The sequence below is a fragment of the Oreochromis niloticus genome, linkage group LG15 (genome assembly GCF_001858045.2).
Source record: "Oreochromis niloticus isolate F11D_XX linkage group LG15, O_niloticus_UMD_NMBU, whole genome shotgun sequence".
Taxonomy (NCBI): Eukaryota; Metazoa; Chordata; class Actinopteri; order Cichliformes; family Cichlidae; genus Oreochromis; species Oreochromis niloticus.
This window is the reverse complement of record NC_031980.2, coordinates 37,848,543-37,865,067: the sequence shown is the minus strand read 5'-3', so window position 1 is coordinate 37,865,067 and position 16,525 is coordinate 37,848,543.

Below are 16,525 nucleotides of genomic sequence, written 5' to 3'. Positions count from 1 at the left end.
CAGTCCAAAGACATGCAGTTAATGGGGTTTAGTTAATTGGTGATTCTAAGCTGCCAGTAGGTATGAATGGTTGTTTGTCCCCTGTTTTTACATTCTTTTTTTTTAAATTTAATAATGCTGAGCATTATTTGTCAGCAAATGCTATGCAAGTCTTAGCTCATGCCTTTATATTCTCAGACTCCCTACTTCGAGACTGTAAAGTCCAAATTCATTGCTTCCTGCCACAGACTGTATAAATGAATGTTAGTATCCACTGTGGTGTGAAATTCAGCTTTGAAGGCTGGAGTGCTAATTTTTGCAGCTAATGCTAGCATGCGAGGGCTGCATGGCGTCAACGCGTCAGCGTGGCGATCCGCGTTAACTCGATAACGGAGATTTGCCGCGTTTCTGCGGTTATGGCGTTAACGTAATTTTAACAAGATTAACGCTGACAGCACTAATATATCTATATATATATATATGTTTGGCCAGATTTACTTAATGGGGTAAAATAGCCTGTGAGCAATCTCCAAATAACGTCCATGGGTGTGGTTAGTTTTACAGGTGTGACTGAGTGTAAATAAAATATATATTATTAATCATTTTGAGAATAAAGTCAAAATATCGAGATTAAAGTCGAAATTGTATTTTAAGAAAATTTTGACATTACAGTTGTTGTTTCAAGACAAACTGCCACGGTACCCTGTGAGCCAGTGAAATTTCTTTAGAATCAGTTTGAGTAACGAGGAAGGATTTACAGTGTGGTGATAAATATAAGGACGATGGAAACATGGTGCAGAAAGCTGCATCTAGTGAGACTAAAAAACACAAAAACATGGAAGAGTGAATTTATGCAAAATTAAATGGTTGTTAATGGACAGATGCAAGGTTATTGATGGTTACACCCTGAGATTACCTGGCAAAAACCAACTGTAGGGCAGGAATTAGCAGTACGAAGAATTAACAGTAGGTATGAGACTGTATCCAGGTGGCTAAAATCCAACAAACTTGAATTAAAAGTATTTAATTCAAATGTTAGTTTCAAACTACAGAAACTCTAAAGCATGATAAGTCATGTCTCGCTACATATTAAGCAGGGAAAACATTTCACATCTAACATCAGCTCTTGTAAACATGACGACAATCTGCACATAATATCTCAGTGCACCTGCTACCATATGATGCTCATTTGTTGTGGCATATGGTCTGCTTTGGATAGAATTAGCACCACATTTGCATCTAATTTACAAAGAACTTCCTGTGTTTATAGTGAGCCAGCTCTGCTACCTGAGAGGATTACGCCTCAGCAATCAATATCGCACGAAGAGGTTTTTGTTAAAAGCAAAGATGCATAAATTAGTGTGCAGTGAACCAAATCCACGATGTCACAGACTCTGATAGCATGCCAACGTCTTCATTCAAACATACTGGTCTGAGACAAAGAGTTCTAACCCAGTTCATTGTTAATTGCATATACATTTACAATCATGTACAATAGAAATCAAGATACTGACAATCCATCAGAAACAAGTGGAACAAAACAACCAAAATTCAATGACAGCAAAAAAAAGAAAAAAAGATGATTTGTGATAGCTCTGAGTGTAATCAAGGATCAAGGGTTTCCAAATGATGATAAATCATCAATGATGTTTGTTACTTTCACAACCTCATGATGCTGTAGGTCTAAACTTGTCTGTAGTTGTGATGTTGAGATTCTTCACTGAGCTGTCACATCTTATGGATATGATTGATACAAAGTGATTTAATTGGCTGCTGATGAGAAATTTTTTCACAGACTTGTAAAATAAAATAAATCAGTGTGGCATGCTTTCTTAGATTAATACTGGCATCAGTCTCTCCTTAAATATAATTCTGCAATTTGAGAAGTTAATTTAACTCCAAAGATCAAGTTCAATGCAATCAACAACAGTTAAACCTGAGCACAGTTATGTTGTATATTGGTCCCATTTTCTATCTCTTCCACAAAAAACAAATATCTCTGATGTCCTAGTGAATAAATGCAGAATATTTGTTGTACAAAACATTTTAGAAGACATTTTCTGCTGCTCGGTGAGTAGTTGTCTGCTCGCTATTGGATTCAGCACCACATTAAAGACTAGATTTCATGCAAAGGAGCAGTTTGACATTGCTTGGGACGCAAAAGTCTGAAGCCACAGTGGTGGATTGCTCCCTCTGGGTTGATGCCCAAAGCCAAAGCTTTGAAATATCTTGGGATTATATATATAGGATCTTGGGTGATGGGAAGGTGGAGCATGATGATGAAGTGTCAGGAGGTATGAAGGTGTTGGGCTGGACTGTTGTGAGGAGAGGCTTTAGATTTACCAGTCAAGCGATCAGCTTCCTTCATTGGATGGGCCTAAGCCTCAGAGATGGTTTGAGTGCTGATCTCTCATGTTGAAAGGAGGCGGCTGCAGGGGTTTAGCCATCTAATCAGGATGCCCCCTGAGTGAGGTCTTCCAGGCACGTCCAACTGGGAGAAGACCCCAGGGGAGAATTTGCTGGAGAGATTATACGGCTCTTCTAGTATGGGATTGCCTTGGGATCCCCCAGGAGACACTAGAAAACATTGCAGGGGAAAATATCTGTGGAATACCTTAACCTGCTTCCACTGTTAACAGAATTTGGTTATGGGGAAGAAATGGATATAAACAGATATATAAGGGATTCAGAAGAGATGCTCATGGCCCTAATACACGTCCTCTCCTCCCCCTGTTGGTATTGATCTGTATATTACCGTCTATGACTCAGGGTTTTACTCCTCCTTCAGTTGTTTCTGGTCTGGCTGAATGAGCTGGAGAACAATACAAAGGAAACAGAAAGTTCTCTCTCTCTTTTCCTTCCCCACTATTATTATTATTAATGAGTGTAGTCAATAAAATAGTACCATTATCTTCACTTCCCCCCCTGACTGATGCCTGTTTAAAGACCAGAGGGAATAAAAGCATGAATGATGGTCAGAGTGGCACTAATGTTTAGAACGGATCTTTTCCTCACCATATTCTAAAAAATAGGGTACTATCAAATAGCACACACAGGTTTCTGACAGCTGATCTTACATAAACTAGGGATGATGCTAAGCTCAAGCTTATCTGGACCAGTGATAAATAAATAAAAATAACTCTTTAAGCAAAACTACTTTTAAATAGCACAGATGAACCAGTTAGACAGTTTTGTTGAGCTCAGCCACTTTTTGGTTTGTGTTGTTCATTTATGGGTCCAGTAGTTCTGTTTTCAGCAGTTTCAGATCCCATTGCCTTTATGTTCTGCACTGAGTGGTTTTTCCTTCTTTTTGTAATTTTGTCCAACCTGTTGAGTCTTTTGTTTGGTGTTACCATTAGGTGACATTATTAAGGGTCTTTTCACACCTGCTGTGTTTAGTTGATTTATATTGAGCTCTAGTTCATTTCCCCCCTTGGTGTTGTTCCTTTGTGCTTTTGGTGTGGACCAAAAACAACTGCACCGTTGGAGGACGTGTTCTCAGCCCAGCTCCAAACAAACTCCATGGTTTATGGTGTGAACATGATCGGACCTAAATCTGACCCAACCACCAGGTGTACGTTGCCATTTTGAGCTGAATACTTTCCTGGTAGCCACAGATGCTTTGCATTCTGGGATGTGGCAAAGCACCTCTGATGCACAAAGCAAATTCTCCATGCTCTCCAATAGTCCACAACCCAGCACCTGCTTTCTGTATTTGTTCTCACGAGGCTTGTAATGAGACATTTTGTTGGAGCTCACTTAGATTTTTGTCTGTGTGAAATGAACCCAAACCACAGGAACCACAGTTTACAAAGTGAGCTGATCCAGACCAGAGCAAACAAACTATAGATGCAGAAATGCCCCTAATGAGGCGCTTTTACACAGTGTTCTGCCCTTGATCAGATCAGCAAGCTGTTTTTCTCCTTTTTCATACAAAAGTCAAATTTCCACTGAGATCATGGAGTGAAACAGACTGAGGCAGGTAATGTTAAAATCTGCTCCCTTCAGGTTATGCAAACACTTGTTTTATAATTCAAGCTGCTTGTTTAAGATTCCAATAATGTTTCACATTACCTTTTACATTTGCCTGTTTATACGAACTTACCAGGTTTATTGTGTCTCCGCAGAAGCCAGTTTACTGCTGCAGTTTGGAACTGTGTAACAGTCTGAAAAAACATCATTTCCATACATTGCCTTTACCCTTACAATGCATGTTCCAGTGGGACAGAATTAGAATGAATTAGCATTTAATGCATCAACTATAGGGATGGGAAGTAGTCCCAGTGCAGCCTGCAGTGCCTACAGCATGCCCAAGCACACTATTTGAACATTGCAATGCTTCATGCGGGGCAAACAGGTTCATTCATGTAGAAGAAGAAGTTGACTTTAATTGCTGCTATTTTTTCCCCAGCAGTTACTTTAAGGCCTTTAGTTGACTTAATATGCATGCAGTATGCAAGATTTGGAAATCAGACAGTAGCTGGTTTCTTAATTAACTTTCATCACTGTTCATCATTACATCCCAGACCCAAATAAATGTTAATGATGGAACCTTTCCTACATTTAGCATCTATGAAGATGCTGAGAAAATTCATGTTGATCAAAATCTTTGTCGCCTTCCTTCTTTCAAAACAAAGATGTTAGAATTTCTGTCGGGGAATTTCATTAATTACTTTACTTCTATATCAAATTGGCTCTTCCTGACTGGTGACAGGGATTAAAACTCAAAGCAAAAATCTAAAGTTTTGAGTTTGTCATTCAGTGTATTCTTGTCTCTGAGCAGATTATTTAAACGTCTTCGTGCCAACACACACAGCACAAGGAAATCATGTCACTCATTCAAAGTGATTTTGGTTACTGGAAAATTAGATTTATGTTAGTCTTTAGAAAATTTGATCTTACCAGCAATAAATGTATCCTGTTAACAAATCATGTGTGTATCCACAGCTCGATCTGTCGTATTCCTCTGTGCCCTTGAGCTCTGTTGTTATCAGTAGGCTTCACTGCCGAGGGCATTCCTCTTATTTTGACTCAATCCCACATACATTACACGCAACAAAACATCTAACAGCAGTGCCGACATGCCTCAAATGACTGTGAGAACATTTCAAAATGTCGGAATGTGAAGTATTTTTATTCCTCGACATTGCAGTAATAATAACCGCAGGTCATAATGCGTGTTCCCAAATAGCCTCTCAGGAGATTTAACGCTGATGGGAAAAACTGGACTCTGTTTAGAAATTTTGAAACGGTACTCTGACATCGTGGATGTTGTCAAACACTATCAGCAGCATACAACTACGCCCGATAGTGATGTCATGGTCAACTGATCACAGGTGTTATAGAAAAGACAGGAACGTCAGTCATTTGAAGCCTTGATATTAGTTTTTCAACCCCTAAAGTATTTAGACCAGAGAGAAGTGCAAGATTATCAGACAATGCTAGTTTTGTTAGTAAGCTGTAAATGATGCTAGCTAACCAGTGACTGATATCACCACAGCTACAATCAGGTGATCAGGTGAGTTGCATAAAAAGAAATCTCTGTGCAGTTACTGAAGGTAGAAACTGAAAACAGAACCATGTGTGCGCAGGACAGTAAACAGATTTATTTTTCCTGCAAAGTTGGACATTTTAACCTGGAATCTGTGAGGACTGAGTTGCTTTCAGAGTTACCTTCAACAGGAAATTAGAGGAACTGCAGCACTACAGTGTTTCATTTGTTTGTGAGTTACAGAGGTTGCTGCTTGGATGACGACAGCAGCAGATGGAAAGTTTTTAGCGATGCCCACAAAAAATAAAAAGAAAGAAAGAAAAGAAAAAAGCTGCAATGTAAAAATCAACCAAGAAGTACTGAAGGAAATTCACATTTTGCCCTTGAAAAGAGTGGGAAGTTTTAAATTAGAGGTACATTGCCAACTGCTCTTGCTTAATAGTAGGAAACTCTGCCTGCAGGTACGCACATTTGGACTGGAACTCAGCAGCAGTCAATAGAGAGGACTGGGTTCCACAAAAAGCTTGTTTTGCAGTGAAATGAAGTCTGGTGATACTGTACCCACTGGACAGCAGCCCCCCCTCTGCAGTGCTTCTTCACAGTCTGCAAAGGGATACCTTATCTGAGCCATTAGGATACCACCCAGCAGAGCATGGCTCTGCATTAAAGTAATTAAACATTAACCAGGTCACTGTTGTGTGCTGTGTGCAGCAGAGAGGACGGGCTGGAAAGGTTCCCTCTGTAAACTCGAGAGAAAGAGAAAATCAACATTTAAGCAAATTCTGATTACTGCCAGACTGCCAGTTTTAAATGTATCAGAGTGGCACAGAAATGTGGACAACAGTGACTGCCAATAACTAATAAGGGGATGACAAGCTAAGTATGAAAAAGCTGTGTCTAAGTCGCATTTTTTCCTCACAGTGTAATTCTGCAGTGTGGCAGCAGGCAGTATCAGGACACATCAGCCCCTGATTATCGAGGCTCTGATCTCTTCAAATTAGCACCTAAAAGTTGCCATGGGCTGTGGGCTCACATCACAATGGAGCATTTGCTGACTTCTGTCCCACTGTCAGGGAATGATGTCCTGTTGTTTTTCTCAGCCCGCTTACTCACTGATTGCTGCAAGGTTCAGCGTCAGCTCGTGTTAGCGGGAAGTCACTTCTACAGTAAAACACACTGTTGACTCACTCATTTTGCTGGGAGTTTGGACACAAACATTTTCAGTGTCCTGTCCAGTGCACAAAAACAATGAATGTGTTATCTTTAAATGGAAAAACTGCCTGTGAAATTTCGTTAGCCCTTCTAGTAGAGTGGCTCAGGGAACACCAATGACAGCCAGCTCTTTGGTAAACAGAAATGTGCTTTTACCAGGTGATTATAATGAGATTGAGCCAGAAATAATGAGATAAAAGTGTTGGTGTAATTGTTGACAGAGAAAAGTGTAACGTGCCCATAAAAGATAATAAAGAAAAAGATCTATGAGCTCAGAAATTGTTTGTCTCACATGCTCATGAACACACGCTTTCTCATTGAATCCTGCCCGGAGTGATTCACACTGTCTGTGAGGAAAAATGCAGCCCACTTATTCTCTTGAATGGAATCAGTCCTTAGGGGAAGCATCTCCCAACCAAGCATCAACCTCTGGGGCTTAAAAAACAGAAAGGAAAAATGACAGCAAAGTGAAGAGCCATAAAATGTTCTTTCTCAAATGGCCGGGTGAGGCTGGCTCCAAACCTCCTAATTATGCATTTTCATGTTGCATAACGTCCTGCGAAACAGACTCATCTATACTAACTTTGTGTTGTTCAAGTGTTGCATGAAAGTACTGGGGAGTTTTGTGCAGGATAAACAGGTTAGCTTGCATTAATGAGATGGATTCACAGTAAAGCTCTGTGTTAGACTGGTGCACAGCGGCTGTGGTGCTCATGGTCAGATTTATGTTACAGAGATCAGTTTGTATTTAATGATGCTTAAATTAATTCACTTCATTCCAGCTTCTATTGTATTAGTCCCCCGCTACAACATAGGCTACAGAAAACAGTTATTTTCTAAATTCTCATGCGCTGTATGTGTCCTACGTAATAAATCCTTTTGTGATAATCACAGTTTAGATTGGAATAGTATTTGTATTCTCATGCACTAATATTATTCCATCCATCCATCCATCTTCATCCGCTTTATCCGAGGCCGGGTCGCGGGGGCAGCAGCCTAAGCAGAGGAGCCCAGACCTCCCTCTCCCCAGCCACCTCCTCCAGCTTATCCGGGGGAACACCAAGGCGTTCCCAGGCCAGCCAAGAGATATAATCTCTCCAGCGTGTCCTGGGTCTGCCCCGGGGCCTTCTTCCGGTGGGACATGCCCGGAACACCTCACCCAGGAGGCGCCCAGGAGGCATCCTTGTTAGATGCCCAAACCACCTCAACTGGCTCCTTTCGATGTGGAGGAGCAGCGGCTCTACTCTGAGCCCCTCCCGGATGGCCGAACTTCTCACCCTATCTCTAAGGGAGAGGCCAGCCACCCTTCAGAGGAAGCTCATTTCTGCCGCTTGTATCCACCTTAGTCCATGGGGCCCGGCCGGGCACAGCCCGAAGAGGAGACATGGGCCCATCCTCCCGCAGGCCCACCACCCGCAGGAGGCGCCATAGGGGTCGGGTGCATTGTGTGCTGGGCGGCGGCCAGGAGCGGAGGCCCTGGCGGACTGATCCCCGGCTGCCAAGACTGGCAATAGGGACTAATATTATTTTATTATTATATTAATATGGCATCAGATTCAGTTACCTTTATGTAAAACAGGTTAGTAGAATTTTTCTTCAAAGAGCTTCTTTTTTTACTTTGAGTACATTTCAGTCTGTACTTTTTCACTTTTATTTGAGTAAAAAAGTTGCTTCAACTCTTACTTGTCAGGGTCCTGGGTCTGAGCGACCCAGGATCTCTGACCAGCTATGGCCTTATGTTATATTATTTGTATTGTATATGTATTTTTGGTGTTGCTGCCACTACTGTTTGTGTGTGTGTGTATATATGTGTTTGGCTGTAAGAGGATGTCAAGCACCTGCAGACCTGGTGGGTGTGGCCCTGCTGGCGGCCTGGCCACACCCGAAGCCACACACCTGCTGCTGATCAGGGCTCGTCGGGGGAGCTACTTAGGAGAGTCTTGGAGCTCCCACCGACGCGGGATCATTGCGTTAGACTCCACGTTAGTTTTCCAGTTTAGTTAGTGTATGTGTATGCCCGCGGTTGTATGTATCCTGACGGCTGCCTCTATTTGTGTCCCCAGGAGAAGTGTGGAGCGCCAGACAGCAGCCAGCATGCGGAGTGCTGAGACACGGGAGCGGAGAGCACTGAGACACGACACGGGAGTCAGGGGAAATCACAGGGGATTTATTGTCATTATTCCATTCACTGTAAATAAAGAGCACCGTTTGCATCGTAGAGTACCGCGACTGGGTCCTCCTTTCCCCACATCCCCACGGTCCGCCATGCCAGACCGTGACATTACTGGAGTATTTTTTAATCCAGGGATGTGTACTAGTAAAGAAAGTCTGTACTGTTGTCACCTCTACTCTGCAGGGAGAGAATTTTTCACTAACTCGTCCATCTCGATGAGAGCGACTGACAGGTGGATGCAGACACAGGGGACGGGTCCTGCTAAGGGTCTGACAGGTTTCACCACAGCTAATTGGAATCACTGAACTCGACCTCTTTGTGATGCTGGTCCCTTGTAACAGGGCGGCCCTTAGCGGCTGGAAACACAGTGAGATGGACCGAGGCAAGTGTAGTGGAACAAAAAGTATTTATTTGCTATTCAGCTCTCCTTACAAACAATTCACTTGTCGAGCTTCTTCACAGCACAATCAACCCTCTAATGACAACCGGCAGCCTTAAATATGTTCAGCTGTCACAGACTAAACCATTATTCCACTCTCAGGTAAATTCTTAAATCCCAACCTTCCACCACAGTATACAATATCTCAATTAGAATAAATAAATACATAAATACATTTCACATTTTCATATTAATAAATATATCACACTTTAATGTTACACCAAACCCAATATTATACAAACCCAGAAACCCAAGCACAAAAAGATTCACCACACTCTCCCTACCAATGGTCTCTCCCGGAACCTTTAAATGGTGTCTGGACCCCCGGGGAAACATTTGCCCAAACACCTTGAAGAGGACACAGGCAAGAAAGGTGAGTAATCATTATCTTACACTTATTTGCACCACTTTTATTCCTAGATTTCACACACACACTTGTGTCTCTCTTCTCCAGGTGTGACAGGGCAGCATGGAGTGTCAGGGCTATGGCATCGTCCACTGATGATGCCATAGCCCTGACACTCCATGCTGCCCTGTCACACCTGGAGAAGAGAGACACGTATGTGAGAATGCTGTTTGTAGATTACAGCTCAGCATTCAACACCATCGTTCCCTCGAAGCTGGACAGGAAACTGCAGGATCTAGGACTGAGCAGCTCCCTCTGCAGCTGGATCCTTAACTTCCCGTCTGACAGACGCCAAGTGGTCAGACTGGGCAGCACCACCTCATCCCCCATCACACTGAACACTGGTGCTCCACAGGGGTGTGTACTGAGCCCTCTCCTGTACTCACTCTACACCTACGACTGCACGGCCACTAACAACTCCAACATCATTGTGAAGTTTGCGGATGACACTACAGTGGTGGGTCTTATCACCAACGGTGATGAGACGGCCTACAGGGAGGAGGTCAGCGCCCTGACCCACTGGTGTCAAGACAACCATCTCACCCTCAACGTCGCAAAGACAAAGGAGTTGATAGTGGACTTCCGGAGGTGCAGAGGAGTACACACCCCCATCACCATCAACGGCGCCGCTGTGGAGAGAGTGAGCAGCTTCCGCTTCCTTGGTGTACATCTGGCTGAGGATCTTACGTGGTCAGGACACATAAACAAAACAGTGAAGAAGGCGCAGCAGTGCCTCTTCTTTCTCAGGAGACTGAAAAGATTCTGCATGAGCCCCCGCATCCTCAGGACCTTCTATCGCTGTGCCATTGAGAGCATCCTCACTGGATGCATCACCACCTGGTATGGCAACAGCACCGCTTACAACCGCAAAGCTCTCCAGAGAGTAGTGCGGTGTGCTGAACGGATAATTGGAGGTGAGCTTCCCTCCCTCCAAGACATCTACAGGAAGCGGTGCCTGAGGAAAGCGGGGAGGATCATCAAGGACTCCAGTCACCCCAGCCACAAACTGTTCAGACTACTTCCATCGGGAAGGAGGTTCTGCAGCATCCGGTCCCGAACCAGCAGACTGAGAGACAGCTTTTTCCACCAGGCCATCAGACTGCTGAACACGTCATCGACACCTCACCCTCACTACTGGAACTTCAACATTATGCACTCCATACTGTACATTAATGCCACTGTTTTGCACATACCAACCTCTGTATATTTTATATATCTTATTTTATTGTTTACTTTATTTCATTTGTAAAACATGTATATACACACTATATACACACTCACACACACACACACACACACGTAGAAAAACATATTTAGTACACACGTTCAGTAATGTATATACCTTTATATATTGTACATATATTTATTACTTTTTAGATTAGCCATTTTTATATTTTGCTTGTTTTACGTTATTGTATTGTTGCTTGTGAAGCTCGCACACAAGAATTTCACTCACATGTACTGTACCAGTGTACCTGCACATGTGACGTGACAATAAAAGTGATTTGATTTGATTTGATTTGATTAGTTTTCCTTACTGGTAAACCTTAATCACAATCTCCATTCTTCTCTCCTGACAGACAACCACCACATTCCTTGACGAGGAGCAGCTGTGCAGGATCTGAAATAAGGCTACCAACTGATTTTAAAATTCCCAATAAATAGTCAATAAATAATTAAACTTGTGTGCAAATCCATGCTTAAAGTGCAATGCTAAATAAAGTGCATGATAAGGTGCTTTTAATAAAGTGAAAGGTGTGCTCTAATGTGCTATACAGATAATATAATATAAATAAATGTAGTCAGGGAGTCCTCTTCCTTACATCCCTATTCAAACATTTTGGTTGCAATTATCTGACAAATAACATGACTTAATATAGCTTAGCTTAAATCCATCACCTTTGCTTAAGCTGTCTGAACCACAGTTTAATGTGTTTGGTCTGCAGGTTTTGAAAAGATTGACCAGATGCTCTGTTCTGCCTGTCGGATTTTCAACTCTCTCTCTACCCACCACAACTTTTAGCAGCACAGTTGCTTCTGAGAAATGGTGTGGAGACCAAAGACCTGCAGTCTGAAGCAGACTTTCGAGCTTATCAAGGTTTAACCCTGGCTTTTCACTGTCAGAAGGCCACTTTACTTGGAGTGCATCCAACAGCCCAGGACACAAACGATTGTTTGAGTTCTTTAATTTTATTTATAAAATTAGTATTCCACCACAGTTTGTATTATCTAAACTTTCCAGTGCTTGTCATGTACAAAGACAATGTGCTATTTGGTGCAAAGCCCTTAATTAAACAAAATAGGAAATGCTAAGAGTGACTTTAGTTTCTTCTGCTGTTCAGTATCAATCTGGAAGACTGAGGAAATGGATTAGACAGCTTCCAAGGTACGAACATTCAGGTCGGCCTCCTTCATAAGCGATGGTTGGTCCAGTGTTCCTGTCAAACCCCATATTCTCTGGAAACATCCCTTCTTGTTAACCGAGCTAACCCAATATTCTTCATGCAGTAGTTTTGTTTATACTTAAATATTGTTTATTGTTCCTCTCACACAAATGGCAAATATGAACATAAAGCAGGCTCTGTTTAAAGCCAGGGTGTGATTAGTAAAACAGATCAGTTTAATATTATTAGAATTGGTTAGAAAAAGAGCTGCTTTCTAGCCTCCTTCTTTCTGCTGGGGCACATTCACATTCAATTGCAGTGACAGCCCCACACTGATGCTGTTCTAGCTATTTACAAATTACTGTTCCAATTAAATCCATTTCAATTAAAATTCTTTCTTCACTTAGCTTGTTTCAATGCAAACATAGTAAAGCCTCTGATTATCAGAGTCAGCCCAAAAGCACCTCAGACAAATTAGCCACAGTGATTCGGTTAGCAGCCCGGAGTGTCATGACCACGGTGTTGGGGCAAGATTCTAGTAGCAAGCAGCATCTGGCATCATGTTACCGCGAGTGTGTTTTCAATCATAAAGGCAGAAAGGTGTATTTATTGTGCACTCGTGACTGGAAACCATCCCTTGATGAAATGATCGTTTTAAAGGAGAAAAAGAAAAATTGTGTTTATAAGAGAGGCCAGTCATTTAGTCAGTGGGTCAGATGTTTAAAATACCTGACTTCATCCATTCTCTTCACCTTTCTTGGTGAAGAAAACCAGTTTGAGCGTTTGTTCAACAACATTATCTCAAACTCGTCTGAGCAACGCTGGGCCGACAGCAATGTCAGAGGATGATGATGATGTAGGTCAGCAGCTTTTCCTTTCATGAAGCGCACATGTATGTTTGTGCACTGGTGGACTACAGGAGGCGTCTTTCACTGCTGTGGTAAACTATATATAGCACTGCAACCCAAAAGTTAGTATTAACACAGTAAATGGACTGGTGCTTACATAGCAGTTTTTACTACAAGCCTCAGTCACACAGTCGTGCAGCGCTGTTATTCTGTGCCTCAGCACCTTGTTTAACATTCACACTCAGATGGATCAGTATCTTACCCAAGGATACTGACCTGGTCTACTTCCTGATCCACAGCTACCACAGCTTCTGAGTGTTCATTTTCATTGCATATAGATCCATGACAAATTGTTCCTTATGAGGAAATGGTATGACATCGAACAGAAATCCCTCAGAAAGGTCGTTTCAGTACAGTGAAGGCCAAACAAACCAAACAAACCCAGCAGTCTGACGTTTCCTGTGCCGTTATCAATGGTTTTTAATTTCATGTTCCACTTCCTCTGTGAAGTTGAGTTTTGCCCACTTTATGATTCCCTTAGGCCAATTACCCCACAGCAGGAGCTATACTGTCAGCAGCTTGTTGAGTGAACAGAGGGAGCTAAGTGGTGAGAGGCAAAGGCAAGATGGACCAATATAAACTATAAACAATACCATATGTTCTACCAAATAAAGTGTGTGTATATATTGATACACGCACATGTTTTGTGACAGTATATGGACTGGATATATCACACTCTTTTTCTCTTGCCACAAAATTCACTGATTTATGCACAGAGCAATGGAAGCATCAGATCAGGAAGAGACTTGGGATTCAGTACCTTGGACAAGGAGCTCAGGAACAAGCCACTGACCTGCTCTGCATCCCGAGGCACAGCTGCTGTTATGTAACAAAGCAATAACTAGTTGCCTCTCCAGGAACTTCTTTATCTCCTGGACAGATTTCAGCTCCACCATCCTGTGCTGTAGCTGGGGAGGTAGAGCCTGCTCTGCATCTTAGCTGAGCTTGCTGTGGGTTCTAGTTAGTCCCCCCAGCTTGCCCTGGATCTCCAGAGGATATATCTGTTTATTACCAGAATGTTTTTAATGTAACTCTGGAAGTAAAATATATAGACGAATGAAGCTGTATGTGATCATAATTGTTTAGAGACATTATGGAGGTGCAGAGTAAGAGTAAACAAATCCTAAACTTTAGATTTAAGATAGTTTGCTCGTACCCACGGAAGAGCAAAGTATAGCCCATGGTTCTCAAAATAAAACTTAAAAACTGCAGGTTTTGTGTGCAGGTGTTAATTCTCAAACCAAATGAGTCATTTCCTAAAACAGCTGCTCACTCTGGTTTTTCAGCAGACATCACACCAGCGAGAGAAAATGAGATAATAAATAGTGACTGTTAAATCAGTGACTGTTTTTAGCCGTGGATTAATCCATGTTTGTTGCTCTGGGGAGTATTCCAACAGTGGGACACTTTATGTGGGACTGAGTCAAAATAAAGTAGTTTCTGTTGATGGTAATGAGGATCCTAACACCCCGTAAAACACTGAGACTCACTGATATGTTTTTAATGCAGCAGAGCCCTGTGGCACAGAGGCATACCATGGATGTTTGAGAGAGATGTGCCAGTCAAAAAATCTCGAACTGGAGTCTTTGGGAGGATTAAAAAACTGAAAAACTGGTGTTACGAGTGAAAATAATAAAAAAAAGGTTTTTAAAACAGTATTTTGGGTCAAAGTTAGGAAAACATGGTTGAATGTGTTTTTACTTTCTTCTTTTTCTCTCTTGTTAGTGCCTGATAAAGATCACCTGTTCCTTATTAGCTTGTGTAATTAGCCTGTGTCTAGTCCATCAGTCTTTGCCAGGTAATTACTGGGCTCTTATTTTAGTGTTTTTCTACTAACCTGCCTCATGGAATTCTTTTTGTTATGGTTAAAGTTCTTAATTTTTCACCTGTTTTTCTTTATCTCTTGGCATACTGGGTCCTCCACAGTTTAATCACACAAAAAGACTAAAAATCTAGTCAAGTTAAAGCTTTACAACGAGACTTGGTCTGGATCAAAACTATACTGCCTCTAAAATCAAAACTGTACACAAAATTGTGTGTAGTCGTAATTTTCAAATCTTTATTTTTTGTTTTTGTAACAATTTTGACATCATTAACTTCAAATGAACTGTTGGAGTCAAATGCAAATCACAGATAAGTGAAACTTAGTTCATAGTTTTTATTCACTGACTCACAATAAGAGGAAGTGTGTTCTGCAGGCTGGGCTACAGGCAGTCAGAGCCTGAGGTGGTGTGGAGTGGGAGTCAGTGAGCAGACAGCAGTGGTGGTAAATACAAGGAACATAAGTGTGTCTAATGTGATACAACTCTGACTAATGTAACGTCCTAATGATAAGTTAGTGAAAGAGCCAGTCGTTTAATACAGGTGCAGGTGATTAATCATGTGAAATAAGTGTGTAGGAGAACCAGCATGAACCAGCAGGTACGGGTGGCCCTCAGTGGACACCACAGTCCTGAGGACAGAGCTTTCACTGAAGTCATGTGTGGACCAAAGTCTAACTAAAGACATTTAGAGTGGCCACAGACAGGAGCCACATGTCCTCTGAACAGGACAGCTGTCCTGAATGTATAAAGCAGTGTTAAATGTTCTTACTTTGAAACCAGAGCATTCTTAAACGGCCCTGAAAAAGAAATGAGACACCGCTTAGTGTCAGGCTTATTAGCGCTCCGCTGTGGAACAAATGTCACCGTATAACTGGGTCAGATGTGAAGTGTGTGTTTGAAGGAACACTTTAATGCCTGAAAGATCTCACACACACACACACACACACACACACACACACACACACACACACACAGTAAAATCCTATAAAATTGCTACCAGAGAAAAAAAATGGGGGGATCATTTAAGCTTGATTGTTGCAAATGTTCCTCAGTGGTTATGAAAACAAAGTAATAAAACCGCTGAAATACTGCAGACATTATTTTGGTTTAGCAGACTTTATCGCCACAATGCAAACAGAGACATAAAGTCCTTATATCCTACTTAAATGTCACAGTACAATTTGTTATATCCTGTATTATTGCATGACCCTTTATGGGTCGGGTAAACTAGTCAAAAAGTACTAGGTGAAGGAAATATGTCACAGGCTTTTTTGACCCATCCCTCCTTTTTCTATAAAGACTGGATCTCACGCTACTTTTTTCTTTCGTTATAAGAAAGAGAGGTGGGATAGATGGATTGTATTTGCAGCCTGAATTCCTCTAATCATGCAGCTGAATCACTCCAGCATGTTTGTATACTACACCCTCTGTAAAGACTGTGTCTATATATGGACTGTGAGCTATGGAACCAACAAGCATATATTTAAAATTCAATTCAATTCAATTCAATCTTTATTGGCAGACTTCATGTCCATAAAAACAAGACAGAAACACACACACAACCCCCCCCAACACAAGGTATAAACCATATATATATATATATATATATATATATATATATATATATGTATATGTAGATAAATAAGTATATAAAGCATTTGTAAAAATATAAAACCATAATATACATAAAACACAATTACTTAAAATAAA